At 40.4% G+C, this 8,805-nt stretch overlaps 1 long non-coding RNA gene across 3 annotated transcripts in view; it reads right to left on the bottom strand.

Moving 5' to 3' along the window:
• Positions 1–506: 506 nt before the first annotated feature.
• Positions 507–8,805, bottom strand: part of LOC128247894 (uncharacterized) — a 23,531-nt gene continuing 15,232 nt past the window's right edge. For all 3 annotated transcript variants that reach the window (XR_016242024.1, XR_016242023.1, XR_016242025.1), the window contains exon 4: positions 507–973. This is a non-coding gene — a long non-coding RNA (uncharacterized LOC128247894). The remainder of the gene's footprint in view (positions 974–8,805) is intronic.

An 8,805-nucleotide genomic window follows, 5' to 3' on the forward strand; every position in this document is an offset into this window, starting at 1 on the left:
CATGTTTTGTCAGGTATTGCTGTACTACGGGTCTTGTTTAATCGGGTTTTGTCTGGTTTACTGAAGAACAACTAGTCTCAGACCACTGGATAAAACATTAATCAAAAATGATGTTTATTCTTTGCCAAAAGCTTTATTGAATGAAGAATTTCAATCAAGAATTCGATGTATTTCGGGAAGGTTATTTACGCCAAAAATAAGCATATGCACTGATTCAATTTCATTTCTTTTATTTATTTGTCAATTGGCTAATCATTTACCTAATTGACTCATCAACTGTTTGATTAATCGTTCGGTCAATGAATGAATGAATGAACCAATCAATCAATCAATCAATCAGTTGGGCCATTCGCAACCTCATCAATGACATACCCTCTTTACAATAGGTCCGTTGCAGGTCTAACAGACTTCGACAAACCTAAATGATTGATTGATGAACTGAACAATCACTTAAACAATCGATTAGTTTGGTTAAATTATTAAATTACAACACATAAGACCTGATATCTGGTGGAAACATCTTTATTATTTTGCCAGATTAAGGACGGCGAGTTGGCAGAATCTCTAAAGCGTTAAACAAAATCCTTAGCGGTATTTCTTTCGGTTCTGTACGTTATGAGTTCAAATTTCATTGAGGTCGACTTTACTTTTCGTCCTTTCGAGGTCGATAAAATAAGTACCAGTTGAGTATTAGGGTCAATGTAACCAACTATCTCCCTCCCCTAAAATTGCTGGCCTTGTACTAAAATTTGAAACAATTATTTTGCCCCAGATCTAGGGTCAGTCATAATTCCTGTCTTAGGTCAGTATGTGACTAATCATCTCGGGAGTGATGAGTGGCTGTTCCTTGTTGTTATCATTAAATCGAGACTGAAGGACGGATTTCCAATTGAAGCTGTTATATATAATAATAGTCCTAGCCCTGGTTGTCTTCGGAGAATTGCACTGTTTTTGGTTTGTTACCGTTTTAGAGCTGAAAATATAAATTAATTAATTAATTAATAAAAAGGTTCCAGCGTGGCTGTGTGGTAAAAGTTTGCTTCCAAACCACATGGTTCGGGGTTCACTCCTACTGCGTAGCACCTAGGGTAAGATATCTTCTGTAACCTCTGACTGACCAAAACCTTGTGAGTGGGTTTGGTAGAAAAACAGAAACAGCCTGCTCGTGAAATTAACGTGCAAGTGGCTGAGCACTCCACAGACACGTGTACCCTTAACGTAGTTCTCTGGAATATTCAGCGTGACACAGAGTGTGACAAGGCTGGCCCTTTGAATTACAGGCACAACAGAAACAGGAAGTAAGAGTGAGAGAAAGTTGTGGTGGAAGAGTACAGCAGGGTTCGCCACCATCCCCTGCCGGAGCCTCGTGGAACTTTAGGTGTTTTCGATCATTAAACACTCACAATGCCCGGTCTGGGAATCGACACCGCGATCCTACGACCGCGAGTCCGCTGCGCTAACCACTGGGCCATCACGCCTCCACTAGGATTTGGTAGAAGCCCGTCGTATATGTATGTGTGTGTGTATGTGTGGATGTGTGCGTGTGTGTATGTTTTCTTTTCTCGTCTATATGCCTGTTTCTCTCATACATTCCCTTTCCCCCCTTTATCTTTCATACGTTCCCTTTCCCCCTTTATCTCTCTAATCCAACTTTGTCTTGCACCACGTATCCATTCTATTTGATACTTTCTATTTCAGCTTTTCTTTCTCAAGTATGTATCCTTGTTCGATATTCACTTTTAACAGTTTGCGTTACAATGTAGCCACAACACCGACAACATGATGTAACAACGCATAAACGCAAGATATCCCCTCCTTATTCTCTCTGTTCTCTCTTTTCTTCTCCTTTTTATCTTTTCTTTCTCTTCTCTTCCTCTTTTACATATTCGTTTTTTGTTTCTTTTTCATTTCTATTTGTGTTTTATTCTTTTCTTCTTCTTCCTTGTTTACCTCTTTATTAATCGCGGGTGTTATGCTCCAACCTCCCCCCCCCCCACCCCGTAATAGGTAAAAATCCGCGAAGTAGAAACAGTACTGTATCGTATGTTTTTTAATATTATTTTTATAATTTGTATATATTTATTTTAGGTAATCTTCAAGTTTAGGGGGATAAAAAAAATAAATAAAAATATTCAAGGGAAATAACTGAACGACTTACCAGTATTAACCGTTTTCTTCTAGCTGTTTATAAATAAATCACACCCTAACCCTAACCCTAACCCTAACGTCAATCAAATCACGTGTGTGATTTATTTATAAACAGAGATGTACGGAGAATACTGGTAAGACGTTCAGTTACTTCCCTTGAATATTTTTATTTATTTTTTTATCCCCCTAAACTTGAAGATTACCTTTATTTTATTATAAATACAAAATAACACCACGGTGGAATGTGGAGGTGCAATGGCCCAGTGGTTCGGGCAGCTGACTCGCGGTCGGAGGAGCAGACTCGCGGTTTCGATTCCCAGACTGGGCGTTGTACGAAAAACACCTAAAGCTCTACTAGGCTCCGGCAGGGGGCGGGGGCGACCCCTGTTGTACTCTTTCGCCCCAACTTTCTCTCACTCTTTCTTCCTGTTCCTGGGTAAAAGCTAGGGGGGAACACATACGCCATAGAAACCGGGAAAACCGGCCCTATGTTCCACAAGGGGCAAAAAAGGATCAACAACAACCACGGAGGAAGTATCTTCTATTGTAGCCTCGGGCCGACCAAAGCATTGTGAGTGGATTTGGTAGATGGAAACTGAAAGAAGCCCGTCGTGTACACACGCACACACACACACACACATATATGTGTGTGTGTGTGTGAGCGCGCGCGCGCGCTTAAATAATAAACCGCGACAGGTGAACCGCGATACGGCGAGGGATTACTGTACTTGTTTCAGTCACTGGAGTGTGACCAAGCTGGAGCACCACTTTCAAAGGAGTTTTAGTCAAAATCGTCTTCCTGGAGGGACAAACACAGACACACAAACACACACACACACACATATATATATACATATATAAGACGGGCTTCTTTCAGTTTCCGTCTACCAAATCCACTCACAAGGCTTTGGTCGGCCCGAGGCTATAGTAGAAGACACTTTCCCAAGGTGCCACGCAGTGGGACTGAACCCGGAACAATGTGGTTGGTAAGCAAGCTACTTACCGCACAGCCACTCTTGGTTCTTTTGTCGAACCGCTAGGTTACGGGGATGTAAACACATCAGCATCGGTTGTCAAGCGATGGTCGGGGTAAAACACAGACACACAAACACATACGCACACGCACACACACACACATATATATGTATGTGTGTGTGTGTGTGTGTGTGTGTGTACACGACGGGCTTCTTCCAGTTTCCGTCTACCAAATCCACTCACAATGGTTTGGTCGGCCCGAGGCTACAGTAGAGGACACTTGCCCAAAGTGTCACACATCGGAACTGAACCCGGAACCATGTGGTTGGTAAGCAAGCTACTTACCACACAACCACTCCTAGCCACGGATCTGATGAAGTAATGTAGTTCCGGACGATAAGTATTGTAATTTTAATTGTTGGTAAATGTGGCAACGAAAAAAAGAAAAAAACAAGTTTAATATCGTCCACCGATTAATGAGATTTCCTAACACAAGGATAGCACACAGATTTATGAAATCCTAAGAGGTTATTCTGCGAAATAACATCGCAAAAGTCACATACACGACAATGTATTTTCAAAACCATTAAAGAATCCAGGATAATATTAGATGTAAGAGAACAGCTTCAGTTCTAATCCCCAATGCGGTATTTTCTCATTTTAAAACCTTATAACCAAGGAGACCGGGCGTTGTGAGTGTTTATTGAGCGAAAACACCTAAAGCTCCACGAGGCTCCGGCAGGGGATGGTGGCCAACCCTGCTGTACTCTTTCACCACAACTTTCTCTCACTCTTACTTCCTGTTTCTGTTGTGCCTGTAATTCAAAGGGTCAGCCTTGTCACACTGTGTCACGCTGAATATCCCCGAGAACTACGTTAAGGGTGCATGTGTCTGTGGAGTACTCAGCCACTTGCACGTTAATTTCACGAGCAGGTTGTTCTGTTGATCGGATCAACTGGAACCCTCGACGTCGTAAGCGACGGAGTGCCAACAACAACCAAGGAGTGAAGGCGCGTGGCCTAGTGATTTGGATGTGGCAAGATCTTGGTTTCGATTCTCAGACGGTGGCGTTGTGTCCTTCAGCAAAGAACTTCATTTCACATTGCTTCAGTGTCCACTCAGCTGTAAATGAGTTACCCCGTGACGGATTGAACTAGCGTCCTGTTGATGAGGAGGGGTAGAAAGAGTTGTGACTCGGTCACTTATACGTCAAGTAAACCAGATTACCGACACTATGAGTCTCGAGTCCTAGGACTCATAAGGTTTAGGGATTAGGGACTCCAAGTACTAATCACCGGTGCAGTATTTTCTCATTTTAAAATCTTGTAACCTATGGGTGAAGGCCTAGTAGTTAGGGTGTTTGCACTCAAGGTAGTAAGATGGCGGTTTCGATTCTCGGACCAGCGGTGCGTTGTGTTCTTGAGCTAGAAACTTCATTTCACGTTGCCCCAGTGTCCACTCAGCTGTGAATAAATAACTCCCTGACGGACTGGACTGGACTGGATGGGACTGGTTTCCCGTTCAGTGATCTCGATCACTTCATACACCATGGAAACTGAATAACCAGCCCTGCGTGTCCTTCGACTCGAAGACAGTGATGTCCAGGGTTGTTGATGATGATGATGATGATGATAATGATGATGACGGTGATGACGATGATGACGATGATGACGATGACGATGATGATGATGACGATGACGATGACGATGATTTGATGATGATGACGATGATGATGATGATGATGATGATGATGATGATCTATGGGTTTCTGACCAGTCACTAGGGTAAATCGTTTGCTTGAAAGTGATGCTTTAACTACCACATAAGCATTTTGTTGTTCTTTTGTGGGGAATTTTCTGCCGAGCAATGATTTTTTAATCATCAGAATTTAGTTACCGAGAAAAAGGATGTTGCACTCCTAATACTTTCATTTTGAGTAGAGCGACCTACTTTCACCAGTAAATGGCGTATGTTCGCCTATTTTAGCCTTGACGGAAAGCGTAACAGCTGCTTTTAAATTATTGATTCCCGTTACAGCTCCCTTTGAGGACGGTGGCTGAGTTTTGATTGAAGGCCTTATTCTTTCAAAGAACCCGTCGAGAATTATTAGCGAACGAACCCGTAATACGAGATAAAGAATGTTTATTAGTAGATATCGGGATTTCTCTTAGTGGAATTAAACGTGGTAGTCAGGGCGCAAATGTGTGGCTGATACGATAACATAGAACACAGGTTATAAGTATTGTTTTCGTGTCATTTTAGATTTATGAACAACTTCTAAGAATTTAAAATAAATATTTGTTATGCTCTTTTCGGGTTTACTGCAGATGGTGTACGTGCTTTTCAGCTCGTTTCCACGATAGCTTCTTCTAACGGCCGCATCTTATTCTTTTATTTTTTAACTTGTTTCAGTCATTTGACAGCGGCCATGCTGGAGCACCGCCTTGGCTGATTTTAGTCGAACAAGTCGACTCCAGGACTTATTTTAAAGTCTAGTAGTATTTATTCTATCGGTCTCTTTTGCCGAACTGTTAAGTTACGGGGACGTAAACACACCAACACCGATTGTCAAGTGGTGATGAGAGAACAAACACAGACAAAGATACACGCACACACACACACACACACATATATATATATGTGTGTGTATATATATATACGACGGTACGACGGGCTGGTTTCAGTTTCCGTTAACCAAATCCTTTCACAAGGCTTTGGTCAGCCCGTGGCAATAGTAGAAGACACTTGCCCAAAGCGCCACGCAATGGGACTGAACTTGGAACCATGTGGTTGGGAAGCAAGCTTCTTACCACACAGCTACGCAGAGATTCAATAATTTCTATTGCTATTATATTGCAATAATATCTAAAATAAAGTTATTTTTAAACATCACGAGATTACGACGATATATGCGTTTCAAAAGCTACAAATACGAAGTAAGAATCCTGGGTGTTACCTACAGAACTGAGTAATTTGAGGTCGTTGGCCCAAGTGCAATATGTCTGTACTATCTTCTTTATTAACAAGAGGGTGCTGAAAAGTTCCTCGCTTTAAGGGTATCGCGAAAGGCCTCGTTGAAGGCCCAACCTTCCGAGTTCTTTTACAGGGCTTAGAAAAACTGAAGAACAGCTGCAATATCCAAGCAGGTATCAATAAGCCGCTCCATGTTAAACGAACTTGGTTAACCACATCCGACAATCAGATGCCGATAAATTCGGGCAGAATTAACATCCAAGGTACGATAAGCTAATCCAAATATCGTAACCACCAATTAAAGATGTGATTGTTTCCATTCTTATTTTTGTTGTTTTACATATGTTACGATCGCAACGGAACAGCCGGCTCGTAATGTGACGAGGCGGCCCTTCGAAATACGGTGACCGGTAATAAAATCACTGGGAAAAAAGTCGCAGTAATAAAGTCACAATTTTGGCTTGGAAAAAAAAGTCACAATTAATATATAGTGGCCGGTAATAAAGTCACAGGAAGAAAAGTCACAATTAATTTATGAGATCCGGACAAAGCGCCCTTAGGACAAATCCCCTCGGACAAAACCCTCCCGAACAAAACCCCTGTGACTTTTTTTTTTACCTGGATTCTCGAAATACAGGTTCTACTCATTTTATTTCTGTCAGCTGAGTGTGTTGCTCAAGGACACAACACGCCGCCGGGAATCAAACTCACGGCCTTGCGATCGCGAATTAAATAGCCTAACCACTAAGCCACGCGCCTTCACACACACACACACACACTAGATAGATAGATAGATAGATAGATGTGTGTGTGTGTGGTGTGTGTGTGTGTGTGTGTGTGTGTGTGTGTGTGTGTGTGTGTGTGTGTGTGTGTGTGTAGCCGTGGCTGTGTGGTAAGAAGTTTGCTTCCCAATCACATGGTACCAGGTTCAGTCCTACTGCGTGGCACATTGGGTAAGTGTCTTCTGCTATAGCCTTGGGCCGACCAAAGCCTTGTGAGTGGATTTGGTAGACGGAAACTGAAAGAAGTCTGTCGGATATATATATATATACATATATATATATATATATATATATATATATATATATATATATATATATATATATATATATATATATATATATATGTATACTATGTATATATTTGTGTCTGTGTTTGCCCCCACCGCCATCGCTTGACAACCGATGCTGGTGTGTTTAGGTCCCCGTTATCTAGCGCATCGGCAAAAAGAGACCGATAGAATAAGTATTAGGCTTACAAAGAATAAGTCCTGGAGTCGATTTCTTCGACTAAAACCCATTAAAGTGGTGCTCCAGCATGGCCGCAGTCAAATGACTGAAACAATTAAAAGAATAAAAGAATATATATATATATATATATATATATATATATATATATATATATATATATATATATACATATATATATATATATATATACAATTTAAATATAGGATAAAATCTTTATAAGAATTTATCAAGTAGTTAGCGTGAAAAAGTCTAATAAGGGAAAAATTTATTAATTATTCCCTATAAATATAATTTGGCTGTGTGGTAAGTAGTTTGCTTACCAACCGCATGGTTCCGGGTTCAGAAGCTTGTCGTATGTATGTATGTATGTATATATATATATATATATATATATATATGTGTGTGTGTGTGTGTGTGTGTGTGTGTCTGTGTTTGTCCCCCCAACATCGCTTGACAACCGATGGTGGTGTGTTTGTGTCCCCATAACTTAGCGGTTCGGCAAAAGGGAGACCGATAGAATAAGTACTAGGCTTACAAAGAATAAGTCCTGGGGTCGATTTGCTCGACTAAAGGTGGTGCTCCAGCATGACCACAGTCAAATGACTGAAACAAGTAAAAGAGTAAAGAGAGTATTAAGCGCATTACTATATATATAAAACAAATAATAAATGAGTATATGCATATATACGTACAAGTATGTGCCTACCTACGTCTACCTGTATATATAGGTGCATATCTGGGTACAGGACATTGCAGACAAAACGTAGACAAAAAAATAATAATAACCAGAGTACAGAAAACACATAGAGAACATTTTCCTTCATCAGCTGCCCCCATTCTAACACAGGCATATATATATATATATATATATATATGTATTATATATATATATGTATTATATATATATATGTATTATATATATGTGTGTGTGTGTGTGTGTGTGTGTGTGTGTGTGTGTGTGTGTGTACTCGAAATAAGTTATTATCTTTAAAAAATCATGATAAAGTGGCCAACAAACATAACAGAATATGCAAAATATATATTAAAAGTCAGGGTACAATATGCACCTATTTGCTAGAAAGAAGAGTTAAAACTCTCCAAAGTCTCACTATATGTAAACACGCTCAGAAAACGTTTACATATAGCGAGAGATGCGTGGCTTTGAAGGGTTTTAACTCTTTTTTCTAGCAAACAGGTGCATATTGTACCCTGGCGGTTACGTTTCGTTATACCTCGCAAAGTTGTCAGCAAACTGTCATCCGGATCAGCTGTTTTGTTCGTTAATTTCCGTAAAATTTATTTATTTATTTACGCTTGTTTTAAAGTGAAAGAGAGGAGAAAGTGAAAGATGTATGAACGTGTATATGAAATTGACGTGTGTTTGTGTGTGTGTGTGAGTGAGAGGCCACTTAAACATACATGAGAACACACACTTTCACTCACTCACTCTCTCCGTTT

The sequence above is a fragment of the Octopus bimaculoides genome, chromosome 5 (genome assembly GCF_046866305.1).
Source record: "Octopus bimaculoides isolate indiv1 chromosome 5, ASM4686630v1, whole genome shotgun sequence".
Taxonomy (NCBI): Eukaryota; Metazoa; Mollusca; class Cephalopoda; order Octopoda; family Octopodidae; genus Octopus; species Octopus bimaculoides.